This window comes from Oryzias latipes, chromosome 14 (genome assembly GCF_053564925.1).
Source record: "Oryzias latipes strain Hd-rR chromosome 14, Olatipes_Hd-rR_3.1".
Classification (NCBI taxonomy): Eukaryota; Metazoa; Chordata; class Actinopteri; order Beloniformes; family Adrianichthyidae; genus Oryzias; species Oryzias latipes.
The window spans coordinates 16,511,134-16,528,727 of record NC_136250.1 but is presented as its reverse complement, the minus strand read 5'-3'; the positions used below and the strand labels follow the sequence as shown (position 1 = coordinate 16,528,727).

The window sequence follows — 17,594 nt, the reverse complement described above, 5'->3', positions numbered from 1 at the left end:
CCGCTGCAGCAGAGTGCAGGTGTGGCAGGTTGTCAGTGAAAACAAATCAACTCAACGCTGTTAAGGTCTGAGTTTTGTGATAAAACCAACTATTATCTCTCTGATTGGTTTGTTTTAAAATATAACTTCACTGTAAGAAACTTTCACATCAAAAAAACACTCGCATAACCCACCCTAATCTCCACCTTTGTTCTTTTTTTTTTCTTGCTGCCGACAGAGGCCATAAATCCGGCTCACTCTCTCCTCCTGGAGAACAGTCCCCACCCTCCCTCTTTACTCCAGCCAATCCACTCCCTCCTCTATCTTCGCCCTGCTTTAAGCCAGCAGCTGGATCCCTTAGAATTCTGTGAGAGTTTATTCCACTTGGCCGTCCTGTCACTGTTCCCCCTGAACGGCCCCTTCCCCAGATCGGGTAGCCCGGTTCACTGTGTCCTCAAACAACCCCTCTGCATGTACAGGAAAAGGGGCCCCACCGCGGGGAGGCCCATCTCTAATCCTCTGTTTTTTAAGAGAAACTCGCACTGAGCAGTCTCTGTTCTGACTTCGTTTTAGATAACTTACTTAAGGGTTTTAGTTCTCCACCATAATGATTTAATCTCCCGGAATACATGTGGTTATACACAGAATGTCTAACAGCTAATTAGTGTACCCATTAAATAAACAATAAGCCGTTGGGTTAAATAATGCTTCACAATTAAATTTAAACATGTGAATGTTAATTATATGCTGTCTTTCTTTAATAAGTCGAGAAGATAACATTTTCTTTTTCTTGGGAGACAAGATGAGGTGTGATCCTCCCACAGGTGTGACTTCTAATGATCTTTGAGTCATCATGCACAGCTGGTTTGCACACATATCACAGATCTATGTGACTGACATGCCACATAAATAACCTCCTTCTGTTTAATCTGTAGACATACAAACTCATTTTTTCAAAATAATTGATCAATTTTCTTCCTCTGTTCCCATCTTTGCTATCTAAAAGCTTCTACAAGATGAGAAGGCAGAAGTCGTTTATGGAACTGTCCTACATCACTGCAAAAATTAGAATGCATTTCTGTATGTATTTGGCATATGATTATCATCTACAGGAACCCTGTTGCGTCTTCCATCAGCAGGTTTTTCTACATAGTAACCATACTCATATTTTCAGTTCTTGTGTGTAAATCCAAGATATTTGAAGTTGTGTCTCAAGCTTTATACTTTCCGCTTAAAGTGCAGATCATCTTGGATTAGATCTACGGTACCTCCATGCCAGTTTGATTCCTTCATTCATCTTCACTTTATGAATTTATTTAGGCCTTTGAAATTAATAAAAATTTGAAAGAGTAAAGCAAAGGAAATCACCAAGGTCATTCTGTTGATTTGATCTTAAAATATATATGATAAATTTAAAAGATATTTACTTATGCAAGTCTTTAGAATGTTGGGGTTAAAACCCCATGTCTTTTGAATGTTTTATGGGTTTTTAGTTTTTTTTTTGTAGGAATATGGTTTAGAGAAAGGAACTGACAGTTTATTTTAAATCATCTTTCCATGCGCACTATACACTGTTCTTCCTCAGTGAAGTTTCTGTCATGATTCTAAGTCATCCAGGACATGTTATCGCAGGATTCTGTTATTCAGGGCAACTGAACTTAAAAAGTGTTGAATCACCACCCAAGGCTACATAGCAAATTAAGTGTGTGAACTTTTTAAAGCAAAGAAAAACAACATTTGTTTGGGTTTTATTTTCTGTTGTTTTGGGTGTGTTGAACTGATTAGATTTGGCCCGCTTCTTTTTATGGAATGTGTAACCAATGTGGGACATGGCAATGAAGATTGGAAAAGGTCTCTTGGTGATAAGTTCATTGTATTCATCTAGTAATTCAATGTTAAAGTATGAAAAATTGTAATTATAAAAGATTTGCTCGTAACCCCAGTCAGTAGGGGAAGACCATCACGGAGGGATTTTTTCCTCCTTACCTAACATGTTCACAAGGAGAGGCAAAAAGATGGAGTAATGTAGGCACCACAAGCCATCATTTTCTAAGGTCCAGAGATGAAAGTTGGTGACCACAAACGATAGAGCTTCTGATTCCGAACACAGAAATAAATAAATAAACCCGAATAGACCTAAAAGTAAGCAAGGATTATTTGTCTTCAGACATTATTGAAGTGATACCACAATTTTTAATATTTTTTAGAAGATCGTTCAGTTTATGTTATTAAATGCTTTACATCTGCGGAGTGTCGTTTATTATTCTGTATTAAGGGCTTGAACCCGTAACTGCTCCTTATTGCGCCCATTAACATTGTTCGTCATGATGTGACGTGTGGGATTCGGGTCTGCAACGACAAACGCCGCTCGCCTCATCAAGTTCCTCAATGTTTAGGGGGTGCTTTTGGGGACCTAATTTATCTTGTACCTTTGACAAAGCTGTGAAATCGATCCAGTCATGAGAAAGCTGCCGTTGGCTCACAAATGTCTGCTAAGTCCACTGTACCTTTTTCAGGATCGAAATCAAAGTATAAGCTATCCCAGTAAACACAGCAGCTCATATATTAATAACACTGTACATTTTCCAATGCGGAAACCAAGTTCTTCAATGGTGAAGTGAACATGTGCAAACGACACAGTGACACCCTTTGCAGTACCTACATAATGGGTGGTCAGAACTAAACCCAGTAAAGTGGGGATTTTCTTAAAGATATGAAATCTGGGCCATAAAGTTAAAATCTCAAATCATCTATAGAATTAATAAACAGCTGAACATCTGAGGGTCTTCAATTCCTGTCAAGACTACAAAAACACACCACACTGTTTGTTTTTGTTTTGGCGCTTGTGATGTGATTTGTGGATTTTGCCTCAATATTAAAGTGGAGACAATAAAATGTGGCTTACGTGTGTCACCAATGGAAGGAGAAGAACTCCAGGCTTTGTGCAGCAGGACTTTAAAAATGCAATTCTCTGCATGAAACCTTGAAAAATTCAAAAACTGAATAGTGAGTAAGGAAGCTAGCTTCAGGCTTTACAAATGCTCTGCAGCAACTTTATTTGCTCCTATTTTGGACAATATCGCCATTTCTTTAAAAGAAAAATACGTTGTATAAAGAACATGTCAAGAAATGCACATGGATGCATGTATATTATGTTTATGTAAAAATCTTAACAAATGAAAATCTCACATCTCATTTATTGGTTCAGAAATTTTCTTTTTTTTTCTTTTTTCTTTTTTTTTTTACAAATCAGATTCAGAAATTTGAGGAGAGATTTCTACCCATTGCAGCTACTTTGACGTTTGAGTGTCTATGATAAAAAGAAAATCTAATTTATTGTGGAATTATACTGTTGAAGCAGGTTTTTTGTCCTCTCTGATATATAGGACTTGAATAATTGGGTGCAGCGTTGCATAGGCGCATGCAAAGTTGGATGTACTTATAGGAAGTTGCTCGACTCCATCCTGTGTGTTCTGAAATCTGCTTTGCTGCAGACAGTTTGGGGTGCAGAGACAGGGAGGCGGGGTGGCTGGGGGGGGGGGGGGGGGGGGGAAGCGGACATGGCGGCAGGCCAGAATCAATTGGCAGTGTAATGAGATGGCCTTGTGCCAGGTAACCATGGAGCTACCCTCTTTGCCCGTCTACAAGTGCAGAGTTCAAAATTAAACTGAATGAATGAGAGAGAAAGGAGGTAGGGGAAGGAGGGCAGGGAAATAAGGGTCTGCATGAGTGGAGGGTGAGAAGAAAAAAAGAAAGAAAAAGAGGAGGGTGGTTGATGAGGCTCTGTGGACTATTTCTAAGCTCTGCTGTAAAATGGAACTTGAGCCCTCATTTGAGAAAAAGGAAAATGGAGGGGGTGAGCCAAGATTCATCCACAGTAAATCTCTAAAACTACTATTTCCATCCCCAGTTTGTTACTGTACATAACCAGTTAATAGGGGGGCATTTAAGGAAAGCAGAACTCATGTCAAAGAAGAAAAATTTGACTCCCTGTATTCCTTTTTTGATGCTCACATTTGTAAATTTCCTTTTCCCCCCTGCTCGACCCCACTCTGTACCTCCTGTCATGGAAGATGTGTTAATACTGAGCATTTGCCTGCATTCTTCAGGCGATTAATGCCATCAAATGAATGCTTCACATAAGAAGTGAAATAATTAATATTGTAATTAGATCTCTTTTTTACAGCGATACCCCTGCTATGATGTTTTTTTTTCAGGACTTTCTTATTTTTTTTTTTATTTTTTTTTGGTTAAAGGCACGTGCCAGAATGGAACATTCTTTTTTTTTTCTTTTGTTTTGATTAACACTGTTTACTCCTCTGCTGTCAAACACAGAAAAATATTCTTTTTCAATCATCCAAAAACCCTTGAGCAAAAAAAGTATATTTAAGAGGCACTCAATGACCTGCTTTTCTTCTGCTATAAAAAGAAAAAAAAACATTTCAACCATTATTTTGGGATTCTTAGTCATCTTTGTCTGTGTTTTACAGATGTGCAAAGAAATTACTAAAATATTAAATGAGTTTTATTTAATTTTCTGAACAAAAATAAGCTAAATGTTTGTAAACGTTTAAGTAAGCTTCAGTATTGAAGGCTAAATAGTCAAATGGTTAGTATCATTTTTCTTAGAGGTCATGGTCAGTTATGACATTGAACCAAACTTAAGTGCATTTCAAACATTTGAAAGGAAATAATATCTCTCTATATTTTTTAATCAGTTGTTGGAATGGGTTCTTTAGGGTTTGGAGAGGGGGGTCCCAGCCTCTACATTATGTTGTGTGTGTGTGTGAAAGACATGTTGAACAGTGTCGGCCAGGAAAAATCCTCAGGCTGTCTCTTCTGAAACGGTCTGGACTATAAGGCTACAGAGTGCACACAAACACAGAGACGAGACGGTGGGCCAAAATGTCTGTGGTGTGGATTAATGGGGAGGACTGGAGAAAGGGTGCCGCAGTTGTGCGTGAGCTGAATATTTGATGGAGGAAGCCAGAGGAGGGAACAGTGAGGGACAAGCAAGATCGAGAGATGAGTTTGATGATAGCTTGTGGGGGGTGGGGGGCTAAGAGAGAATGGGCTGAAACATCAAGTAGTAAAGATGGATGATTGTGAATGAAAATGTAAAGTAATTACTCCTGTCGGTCTGTCAGCTTCTGAAGTCTTATTGCTGATGAACAGGGCTGATTATTCCCAAAAAATGATTCAATTTGACTTATTTACAAACAACCAACATATGGTCATGGATATATAAGGATATATATATATATATATATATATATATATATATATATATATATATATATATATATATATATATATATATATATATATATATATAATACCCCTGGAACCAAAAGGAATCAGAACAAAGCACTGTAGTGTGTATCAGTCTTAATCGATGTTGTGAGTTTAGCTTTATTTCCTCGTCTCATCAGATAAGATTCTAGATTTCCTTGGACAGTAAAGCACATCTGTAAAAAGCATAATTTTTTAATATTCTTTTGTCAAATTGTTCATATTTCAGCTCGTCTACCAAATGGATGGTGCATCTCCGTCTCTTTTGTTGAACTTAGCGGTGTATTGTTGAGCAGTCAAATCATTCCAGGTGAAAAATGTTATTCAAAGACTTTGGTTTGATTGTTATCATTGGTAATAAAGGATTGAAAAGTGAGCTAAATCACTCCAGTGATATTGTAGCTTCAATATTTTCGATTTCTTTTACCTTTTGCAGCTCCTACTGAGTTTGCCTCTTGTACTTCAGGAGAAGTAAAGATACTTTTCATGTGTACGTGGGGTTTTAAGCGTGTGCGCTCAGTGGGATTTCACAGATGTTACTGTTGGGTTAACTTATTTGTGCATGTTCCAGAGATGTAATGCAGAAGGGCTGAACAGTGGGTGGTGATTTCATGTCTTGACTGATGGAGCCAAACAATTAAAATCTGCCACTTGCAGGGCCTGTCATCTGCAGCACTTCTTGTGGTAATGAGGAAGGTTTTTTTTAAGAAAATAAAAACCTTTCTTTAGTCTAACTCCCAGCAGACAAAAACCCTTTCTGAAATTGCTTGACCATAACAGCAATATGTTTAACAATATGCATCAAGAATTCACTGTTTGAGTGAAGAAAAGCATATTAATTATTGTATTTTTTATTTAGCACAATACTGTTTCTTGTTAGTTTATAACTTAAAAATTCTTAATTTTCTCATGATAATTCCACCTTTGTTTAGTTTATATTACTAGTGATCAAGAAACAGATTTCATATCCAAATAAGATTGATTTTGAAGGAAAATCTGACAAATAAATCTATATCAAATTAAACCATACACTTATGTATTTATTTTATATTTTTAAAGTGGTGATATCCAGCCCTAAAGGACAACATAAATTTCAACATTCGAATAAACACTTCAATGCGTAGATTAGGCAAAGATGTTTATATCACAGAAAAAAAGAAATTTATTCAGCATTTTTTTTTCTTTTTTAATTAAATACTTTTTCTTTTAGCTCAAGTGGAAATATTCTTCAAAGGGAGTTTATATGAACAGATAAAGGCATACCAATGGTGTGTCACAAGTGACAAAATCATCATCATCAGTGTTTATGCTAACAAGAACCCAGACCCTCAAAAGAACAGGAATTCAACAGGGGTGATCTTACAGAGATGCTGTCAAGGTGAAATATTTTGGACTGTGGTCCTTATCAAGCTGAAGTAAACCCTGAACCAATCATGAACAAAGAAGAAAGGCAACTTGATGATGCTGCTTCAAAAGGTCAGTTGTTATGAAGGCACGGGCATTTTGCATGCAAAACACACATTTTTCAAAGTCGTGTAGTCTAATGTAGTTTCAGGCACAGGGTCACAAGTTTGGCCTGATTTTTCAACTGCAAACTCACTTTGAAGTTTGCCCTCAAAAACCCCCTGATTTGGCATAAAAGAGTTCCAATATGTGAATGCCTCAACCATGTTTTGCACAAAAGGCCTTTTTGACACGCCAGATTCAGACCACATTTCTTAAATGCCAAATATTTTTGAGGATTTCCACTATATTTCAACAACTTACCTGTTGGCAAAAAAGGGCTGAGATAAACACAGACATTTTTTTACGTTTAATTCTACATAACTCATTCTTACCAGACAAAAACTCATACTCATCACTCATCATCTGGAGTTTTTTCTTGACTCCAGCTGCATAAACAGTTTACCGGTACATGTGTAGATATTTTTTCACTGCCAAAATAATATATATATATATATATATATATATATATATATATATATATATATATATATATATATATATATATATATATATATATATATATATATATATATATATATATATATTTTTTTTTTACTTCTTGCACCTTCTTCTCCTCAAGAGCACACAAAGTCATTCACTTTAAGATACGTTTATACTTTGTGGTCCTAAAGTGTGAATTTGTGATTCTTTTGATAGCCTTGGAAATGAGAATAGACCAAGACTGTCAAGCAGAAGGCTTTTATCAGCCAGTCTCCAGTGTGATTCAGAATAACTAATGTTGATAAAAACACAATAAATGTCACTAAAACTAATACAAATATGATAATGCATTACTTATGACACACTTAATCTTGATTGCTGCAACCATTGCTGTAATTTTTTAATTGTACAGGCCTTTATTTGCAACACTGTACCCTTTAAATCTGTCTGCCCTATTTGCAAAAATGCTTTTCTTTTACATTTTAACTTCAGACATTAGTTGAGTCATAACCTACCTTTTTTTCCTCTATAAAATCAATTTTTTGACCATTCTCACAACATTTGCATTAAAAAATAAAATCCAAGCAGCATAACTAGAATAGCAGCATAGCTCACTTGCTGTTCTTTAGCAGTCCTTAAAAAGGGTTTCTGCAGTTCAGCATGATCAAAACGGTAAACTGGTGTTAAAAATACGTTAACGTATGGAATAATTCTGACAGCTAGATAAAAACATTATTTTTCACTTCTTGAAGACATATTGGTTCCAGGTTTCTGTCACATCTGCTGCAACTTATTGGAAAAACTAAGAAAACAGCCTGGATGCATAGAAAAACATCCAAATAATGTATGTCTTAAAAAACTTTTGAACTTGTATTTGTTTCTCAGTCCTGGACTCTTTAGCACTGAGTGTTCTGCATCCCCTGGTTAAAAAACCTCTGTAATGATTTTTGCCTGCTGTTGGCAGTGATCTTTATCTTCAGTGTTTTCCCAGGCTCTTAGAGCCGCTTTAAGGGGGATACCTTGTTTGAGGTTTTTCGGGTCATGCCCATGTTCTTTCTTCAACCTTCTGTTTCTGGAGAGGCCCATCCCTGTGTCGGCATCGTGACAGAGTTCTTGGCAATATCCTGAAAGTCAAATCTGTTCATTTAGATTCAAGTGGTGACCATGGAGCAGACAGCAGCCCATTGGCATGCTGGGGTAAAGCTGGTATCCAGGGTGCTTAATATCCTAAACTCTAGCATTTCTCTCCCTTTTAATAACACCAACAAGCTGATATGATTCTCTGGATCTTAGAAATGATTTTCTTTTTTTAATTTGTAAGAGTCGTTTGCATTATTTGGTTTTTCTTTTGCAGCTCCATGTCAAGGCCAGATCAAGCTGCTGCACGTCATGTATCTTTCTTAGCAGCACTCACGAAGAGCAGCTGTTTACCGGTGAGGCTGAGCGAAAGCTGAGCAACAGCTACTCATAAAAAGAGCCTTTTATTTCAGATTTTAAAACAGAGAAACCTGAAATCAATACATGTATACATTGATAGTATGTATAGTAAAATAAGGCTGTAGTGTGTTTGTGGCAATAAATGAAAGACAGGAAGGACTTCTTTTTCTCTTTTCATGTCGTTTTAGTGTACACTGTACTAAAATTGGGATTCTAAAGTGTGAAAATATTAAGATATTTGTATAAATACTAATAATAAGATTAGTAATATAAGCGAGACTAAGGAGAGAGTGTTGGGGGGGGGGGCTCTTGCAACTATCCTCTTTTTAAATGAGCTGCAACTTTATGAGCTACAGGAATGTGGACAAATTAACAGACTAAACAAAAATTAAATAAAACAGGGCTCAAGGAAAGAGCCCTGGGGTACCTCTTTCAAAATTACCAATCCAAAATATATATTATGTTAGAATCAGAAAAAATAGATTTATTTTATATCCGATCTCATGTTGTCAATGTTTGAGAGAATACTAGTTAAACACATCAACTAAAGTGGTACTTTCTCAACTGATTTATTTTGTAACTGCTGCAAAATTAGCTTTCTAATTTGGAATGCTCTTTTGTTGCAATTACATATTTTATGTTGCATTTTTATCTAGTGAATGAAATAGTTTTTTTTAATGGTGCACAATATAAGTTGCCTTTAGATTTTCCAAAATATTTTGGGTTTACTACTATGAGCAGCAGGTGAGATACTCGCTCCTCAGACCAGCCCACCAGAAAAGAATGAAATATCCCTTTAACTACGCACACAGCTGTGACGTCAGAAGTTGTACAGTAGACAGGAAAAGAAACAAGTCCATTCAAGTAGAATCTATGATCCTCAATATTTTATTATTTTTGATGACGACTGCTTGGCCTCTTAAACGAATTATGAATATTTTTTAGATCCGCTTTACGTATATAGATTGTTAAAGATTGATGAAAAAAACACATTTCAGTTTTGGCATGTGGGGAAAAATAATCTCATAATTTCACAGACCAAAGCATTTTAGAATGGATAGTTTTTTTTCATGAAATTTAGTCATTAAAAAAACGTCATGCAAACACCAAGAATTAAAAAGAAAACAGGACATTGCAGGGTGTTCAGAGCGTTAAGTTGTAAGCATTTGTTTGTCACAGAATAAGCGGCGCGAGCCTTGTGTACCCTTTTTTCTTCTGCACGGTGGGCCGAGTCGTGTCAAAAAGACCCACAGCTGTACGCCATTCGTCCATTCGAAAAAAGACGGCTTACGGGGAAAAAAGAAAAGACGCTAGAAAGAATTGGGTGAAATGAGGGGAAGGGTGCTCGCTGTAGCGGGACAGGGAGCACCTCTCTCTGCTCGGAGCTGCTTTCTCCCGGCCTTCAGCCATTTTGGAGGGAGGAAAAAGTGGCTGTGCTCTCTCCCTCTCTCACTACGTGGCAGGGATTGAAAAGGTTTCGGCTGCTGTGTTGTAGCAGCAGAGAAGCCTCACTTTGCTGCTAGCACATGGGAAATAATGTGTATTCATGGGAAAAATTCTAACCTAAAAAAACAGCTTTTATCTTGATTTTTTTGTTCATGAATTTTTGTTTTCTTTGTAGAGAGCTGCTGAAGTTAGCTCCTCTCTTTTCTTACACAACTTTTGCTCCTATTTGTTTTACAGTTCTTTAGATCTTGTCTCTGTTAAGCCATATCTTTTCTTATCTCTATATTTCATTTCTTGCTATAGAGTTAAAGACAAACGAATATGTCCAAATTTAGGCAGCGTTAAGAAAAGACTGAGCTGCAGCCAAGGATCCTGCTGTGATCCCAAAAAGCCAAGCAGAAAGAAGCACCGAAAAAAAAAGAAAAGAAAAAAAACCACCACCCTTTCCTTTGCTTGGTCACAAATTCCACTTTCCTCTGTAGCCAGCCCTGCGCTACGCCTCCTCCTCATCCACATCTTACCGCATTCAACCTTTTGCCATTTCTCTCTTGCCGTACCTTTTTTTAAAGCCGAATTGAGGTTTTTGTAAGCTGGAAAATGGGGACTGAACAAGGAGTCAACAGAAACGAACAAGGAGATGTTATCTTCATACTTTCGTGTTATTTGTGGATTTTTCTTTTACTTTTTTTTTAAATGCGGCTACTGTTACCAAAGTGTTTGTTTGTTGATTGTAGAATTTGTTTGCTTGTGTGTTGTACTGTAAGGGTGTGCTTGGACGACCACGTGTTTGGAAGTGTGTGGATTAGCCCGTAAATGAATGTCTTCCTATTGACTGTCAGAGAATGCTGCCCTGTTTACAGTTCCTTTATGAACATTTACACGTTTTCTTTTGTAGGTTTGTTGATTTACGCTGAAAGCATCGGCCTGCAGCCCTCCTCATGCCTGACTTCATCCAATTCTAGAGGACACTGGACCATCAGGTCCAGCCTGTGCCACACTGGTATGTTGGCCATTTGGAAAACTAGCAGATCTCTGTGTGTTAGACTGATTTCTTTTAGAGAAACAAGCATCATAACCTTATGAATCTAGTCTCAGTGCATGTATTGTGATGGTGCTCTATATTTTTTTTTTTTGTACTAAACATTTTTTGCTTTGGTTTTTTTTTTTTAATTTAGCTAATTTTGAGATTTATAAGACAAAAAACGCAAAATATGTAATCTAAATTGCTGCTTTAATTTTAAAGGGAATTATGAATTGTGTTTTGAAAAATACTTGTTGAGAACGTTTTTTTTTAAATAAGAAAACATTCATGCATTTTTCAAAATGCGTTAAAATGATTTATTTACTAGGATTTGCTCTGCTATTTTCTTGCTGCAATTTCTATTAGAACATTTTTTTTCAATGTCATTTTTTATTAAATCTTGAATTAATCAGTTCATATTTATCTGTTTAAATTTCGCTTAAACGAAATAAGGTTTTGTGAAAATAATTTGCACAGTGGTTTGTTACCAGGCATTTCAGGATTTTAAACAATGTACAATAGATTACCCTGTGTAACATTTGAAAATGAATGTTGACCTCAGAGGAATGTGATCAGTGGGTTGCACAAACACCTCACAGTCATGTGTTATGGCCTGTTCACTGTACCATGGTGTAACTTTAGTGCTCCTCTCTGTTGGATAGCTTGTAGCCACATGAAAGAGTTATAATAAAAACATTAGAAAATATAATTTTTTCACTGTTTGAACTCTGTCATGCAGCCTTGTTATCTGTTTTTGGCTGTTTTAAGACCAAATCCTGGTTTCAGCTCCTAGTGGGAAAGGAATGCTCAGTGAAAAGAAAATGGAAAAAAATATTTTTTTAACAAAATGTGGGTTTCGTTTTGCTCTGAAACGGGTAACGCCAGCTGCCACAAACCCGTAGATCCGAACTTGTGGTGACTGGCTGCGCAAGCTCGTATCTATAGGTATGTGTCTTCCTGGCAAATACAGCTTCTAACCAATGTTTGTGGGGGGAAAAATGTTTTTCCTTTTTAACCAAAAAAAATCGTTGTAAGATCACGAGATCTGGTCTGTCTTCTGTGTTACAACAATTGAACATTGGGGAGGAGTCTTTCTGTATGACCCCACCCAGAGGGAAGAGGGTTGGGCTGTTTGATGGCATGATGTGACATTGTTTCAGATCAGCAACCGGGGCTGCCTCGTACAAACAGTAACAGTCCTTCAGGATATTGATTAGACATTTATGTAAATGTATGGATTCATAAAAAAATAAAAAAAAATGATTTTTTACATTTTTTCTCAGCATCCATTATCATGATAGTGGAGCAGCTTTCTTGTCTGCAGAGGCAGATTTGATCTGCATCTTCTTCCAGTGTTCCGCAGGTTGAGGTAGTAGGTTGTATAGTTCAGAGTGACACCACAGGAGATAACTGTACAGCCTCCTAGCTTTCCCTGAGGAAACACAACTCCCTGATGGACTATTTCAAACACCGGCTTCAATGCAATATTGTTCCGACAGAGGTTTTATCTCTCGGCTGTAAATGTTGTGTCTTCGTATCAGGTGGTTTTCGTATCTTTCCATAAACTAATATTGTAGATTCTTTTTATTTTGTTCCCCTGCAAGGTTTGACATGTTTGTAAAGCACTGGAGATTGAAAAAAAAAAACCAGAGATAAAATGCAGCTTCAACATGAAAAAGGACGTCTTGTCCAACGTTTTTTGAGGCAGGAATTAAAAGTATGGTGGAGGAATTATATTGCAGAGAGAAATCTTTAAGTTTTGGGGGTAAAAGAAAAACCCAACGAGCTGTGAGCAGCGAGGTTTGTGGGACGCTGTAATGAAAGAGACGCCACTGAAGGGAAACACCAAACAGCCGCAGGGGGAAGAGCACGGTCTTGGCAGTCAATTGTGTACAAAGCTCACTTTTGCTTAATCAAAACGGTATATTTCCTCTGCTGTGCGGCGAAGGCACTGCTGTGATTAAAACAGGCAGTCACAACGTTCACCAACAAAGCCGCAGACCTCCAGAATCATGCAGGGTTCCCAAAAAACTCTGATTTAATGCTTGATTTGGGCCGCGTTCAGATTCATTTCCTGTTCTTGGTCTCAGACCCCGGTGGCTATTACCTCCTCATCACAGATGCATTTATGCTGTACAGTTTTGATCTCTGCTGGGGACTACATTTTTTAAACTCCCACTCTCAGATGCTGGAATTTCAGCTATGGGTGAATAGATGTCACAAACACAAGTGAAAGTCTGCGTCAAGTTTCACTCCTGCACACCCACGGACTGGGAACACACATGTGAAACAAAATATTTGCTTTTTCAGCATCTCTATCACTGCTTTAAGTTTTTTTGGACATAACGGGGTGCTGGATGGGGGGGGTTATGTGGTGCAGGAAGTGAAATAGTGATAAAGTCTGCTTCCACTTAAAGTCTCTGGTCTCTGTCCCAAGGCCGGCGGGTTTAACAGAGGTGTGCGAAGGAGCTCTTTAGAGTCCATAGAGTCCTTTGGTGGGTGCAGCGTATTCATTTACAGTGAATTTATCATTACAAGCTTTAGTTTTTAGGTTTTTGTGTGTGGAAAATACTCTGACCCTGCCTGTATATGATCAATGCTATCACTGCTTCTGAGTCATTGTGTGCAGTTAAAATAAACACTTGAAGATGACTGATCTAGAAATAAAGTGTGGATAAGACTTTACAAAGTGAATAAAGGAAGAATTCCCAGCTGTGGGAGTGATTGTGATTTGGGCAGTGATCTCTGCTGTCACTGATCTCAGCTTGTTGCGTACTGTCCGTCAGAGAAACCCTACTCCAGAAATCCCCTCTCTTACACATTTGTCTCACTTTCATACCGCCTAATCTTTCCTCTCAAGCCTTTGCCGCTTCTTTACAGTCACTATAACTTGATAAAACATAGAAGAACCCAACGACCGGGCTTCAGTTACATTTTCCTTTACAGCTCCCTGAACTGGTGCATTTTTCTCTCCCTTGCTCCCTCCTTTTCTCTAGTTCCCACCCTCCTTTTTACTTCATGAAATGCACGCTGTAATACAGAGTCACTCTCAGACACAGAGGGCGAGGGCGACAAGAAGAGAAAACTGGACTTGCCGACTGGAGGAGGAATTCTGTTTTTTTATTTTTTTTATTGTCATCAGAGAAGGAGCTTGAAAAACAGACATTGTGAGACCAATCTGTTACTTGCTTTGTCTTCTTCCTTCCGCTCGTGCTGTACGGCATTCTTCACTTCACCACTGCTTCTCTCATTCTTCCATCTTTCCCTCTTTCTTTTCCTGAATATCTTAGGCCTTCTAATGATTGCATTCGTACCTAGACGCATTTGCTTCTGTGTTCCCAGTCTGTTTCTGTTTCGATGTTGTAGGAGAAAGAAAGTAAAGGCTCCACAGTTTGTCAGCCCGGGTAGGGGGGGGGGGGGGGGGGGGGGGACCTAAGCCTGCAAACCGTGAAGCATGCAGGGCAGAGAAGGGAAAAGCTATTATGGAGGCACAGACTCGGGCTGAGAGGTGTGATAAAGTGGGAATAAAAGAGGAAGGGCAGAAAGAAAATGTGAGACAGATGGAGGCAGGAGAGCAGACAGACAGACAGACAGACAGTAGTGGCACATGGAGACAGAGGAGTGAGTTGCAGCACTACAGCAACAGGCGTTCAGCATTGTCTATTATTCACTCCTGCAGCTCATTTGACATCCTGCATTTTTAAAGCTTAAACCATTTTGATCCAGTTAGGAAACGATGGATTATAGTTTCCTTTAGTTTAAAGTGGAGATTTGCACCATTAACTTTAGTGACACAGCTTGAGCTTTTTTTTTTTTGCAGAATGGACCTTTGCCAAACTTGCACTTTTTTTATGGCTGGCCTTAAGTACAGGTGAATGCAGCTTTTGTTCTGTTCATTCTTGCAGTCTCTATTAGTTTCTCTGCCTCTCCTGTTGCAGTCATCATGTTTAGGCAGCAGTGATACAGGCCCATTCATCTGCTCTTTTATTCTTGCATGTGTTGCTGCAAGAACCTGAAAGAACTTGGTGTCTCTGCATTTCCAATCTTACAGTAGGGTTTTGCCTTTCCTGCCTGATGCCGGCGCTTTGTGCCTTTGTTCTCCCTACTTTCACCGCTGTGTCAGTCATTCTTAACTGCCTTTCTTTGTTGTTTGTTCACCTACTTTATCCCTTTATTCCTGCACCTGCCCTCCCTTTCATCTCTCCCTGTCTCACTGTCTCTCCTTCTTTCTCTGTCCTTCCTTCCGTCTCTCCGGCTGCACATGGTACAGTCTTGCATGTCTGAGCAGCAGACGGCGAGACAGCAGCAATCTGCCAGAGCAGCCTTGTGCACTGCGTTCAATGATCCACTAAACAAAGCCTGGGAGAAGCAGCTCTGAAATCTTCTGCTCTCCTCTCTAGCATTCTTTGTGTCTCCTTGCAGATCTCTCTTTCCATTTTGCCTGGCCACCCTCGCTGTTTCCCTGCTCGGCTGAGCGGCAGACACACACACAGAGGACTGCGGCAGCCTCCCCCACCACCAGCAACTGGGTGAGTTTGCGTTTTTTCTTTCATCTCACCCCACCACTCCTCCTAATCCTCGCCTGTATCATCTCAGTTAGATTTTGTCTGACGACTGAGCTTTCCCTCTGTAAAGTCAAAGCTGAGTGATTGACAGATGCTGGCCACGCGCGCAGCAGTGTGTGTTAGCTCATCTCAATGTCTCAGAGGGTGTGAGGGGTGGAAAAGCTTTGAGATTTTGGTATGAGGGGAGATTTTTATCAGCGTGAGACCCTGATGGCCCATTTTTGATCTCTGCTGTCGTCCTCGTGTAACTGCGTGTGCGCGGCGCAGGATTTTAATGGGAGCCAAATCTGCTGAGTGCGAGCCGTTTTCCTGAACATCATGTGTAGATGGTCGCATGCCTGAGCAGTGTTTACAGCACCTGCAAAGATGCTCACAATAGGATTATACATTATACGATCAGATTGGGTGTTGCAGGCTTCATGCATGATGGGGTCAGATTTACAAAATGCATTAGCATTTGACTCATGAGCTAATACCGACTGTGTATCGGCTCCTACAGTATAAAAGTGGACGTGGTGGCAGCAACACAAAGCCAGGAAGAGAGGAAGCTCTTATAAACACTCAGCCCTGGAAGTAGCTCTTGAGCAAGTGAATCCCCTGCTGGATGTTGCATAGGGAAGTCCAGACAAAAATCAACCTGTACCTCTCTCATTCCCTGAGACCCTAACTTGTGACGTTTTGCTCTGATGTGCACGGGTTGGGCTCTTGGGAGCTGCGAGGGGCACTCACACATCTCTCATCCCCCAAAAAAGCAACTAGATATACTAAGTATTATAGAAAAAAAAACACAAAGGTTTGTTTAATTAGCTCCACCAATGGAAGGGAAGTCAAAATGATGCATGATAGCATCATTTTTTTGGGTAGATCCAGGGAGTGTGCGATCGAGGTTACACCCACAGTGAGTAATGTCACACACACGCCTCACAAACTCAGTCAGACAGTACTGTAGAGAACAGTGATGCCTCCACAGAAGCATGTCTGGAATACACTCTTCAGCTGACAGTGCCAAATCTCAGAATAAAGAATGACAGCTGATGCTTTAGCATGTGCCATCGCCCTGATTAAAAAAAAAAAAAAGTTTCCTCAACAGATCTTCAGGCTTTATCTTGAGAGCAGCACAAAGTACTGGTGAGAGCGTGACACTGACAGCTCAGTACACTTGTGTTTGACCTCATCAAATAAACAGCTTTCCTGTTAATCAAGTACTTCTGTTACCTTCAGATTGAAGCTGCTGTAATTGTGGGGGCAGTTTTGTGGGCTTTGATGGCCACGCTGGAAGTTTTTGATGCAGCCCTGCATGTGGGGTCGTGTCAGGTCTTCATCCACAAGGTACCACTATGGAGCACTGCCATAATCACAAGAGCTCTGCAAACACCCCTGCTGAAAGGTGCATAGAGACAAACGTCTGCGTCTTTAACTGCCTGGTGGTCTGTGATCACAGTGACAAACAGCTTCATTCTCATCTCACTGTCTCCTCCTCTTTTGGTTTCATCTTCTCTCATCTTTTCAGGGAACAGCTGTTTGATGTCCTCGTTCTTTTATTAGCTTCCATGGAATGTGATTGTCTGATACCAGAACATGTCACCTTTCTTTTAAACTTTGATTTACAGACTTTTCGAGCATAGCTGGATATAAATGTCCCTTCTTTTATGTGTGTGTATATATATATATACACATTAAAAACACTTGTATTATATTCCAAAAACATGATCTTAACTCACTCATTCTGCTTAGGTATACTTTATTCCTTTAATGTTCCAGCAATCTGCTTGTTAATTACACGAAATGAATTGAAATATTGTTTCAGAAGTTAAATCAACTGCTTTACTTTAGCTTAAAGCGTATTTTTGATATGATTTATTCTTAATCTCAGTACAATCTCAGTCTTCATTATTTGAACAATTTCT

At 38.9% G+C, this 17,594-nt stretch overlaps 1 protein-coding gene and 3 non-coding genes across 6 annotated transcripts in view; all 4 read left to right on the top strand.

The window, feature by feature from the left end:
• The window catches only part of snx19a (sorting nexin 19a), a 103,507-nt gene that overhangs the window by 37,393 nt on the left and 48,520 nt on the right, over nt 1–17,594 (top strand). The window contains exons 5-6 of one of the 3 annotated variants that reach the window (XM_078930500.1): nt 10,997–14,289; nt 15,545–15,651. The gene's annotated coding sequence lies outside the window, so the exon portion shown is untranslated. Of the gene's footprint in view, nt 1–7,246; nt 14,290–15,544; nt 15,652–17,594 lie in introns of those variants that run through there. The other 2 variants (XM_078930499.1, XM_004076394.5) reach the window with 2 other exon arrangements.
• mir100-2 (microRNA mir-100-2) lies at nt 11,993–12,094 on the top strand. Its single transcript, NR_107173.1, has one exon. It is a non-coding gene; the product is annotated as a microRNA mir-100-2 (primary transcript).
• On the top strand, nt 12,470–12,568 carry mirlet7a-4 (microRNA let-7a-4). Its single transcript, NR_107172.1, has one exon. It is a non-coding gene; the product is annotated as a microRNA let-7a-4 (primary transcript).
• Nucleotides 16,322–16,422, top strand: mir125b-1 (microRNA mir-125b-1). The gene has a single exon (NR_107171.1). It is a non-coding gene; the product is annotated as a microRNA mir-125b-1 (primary transcript).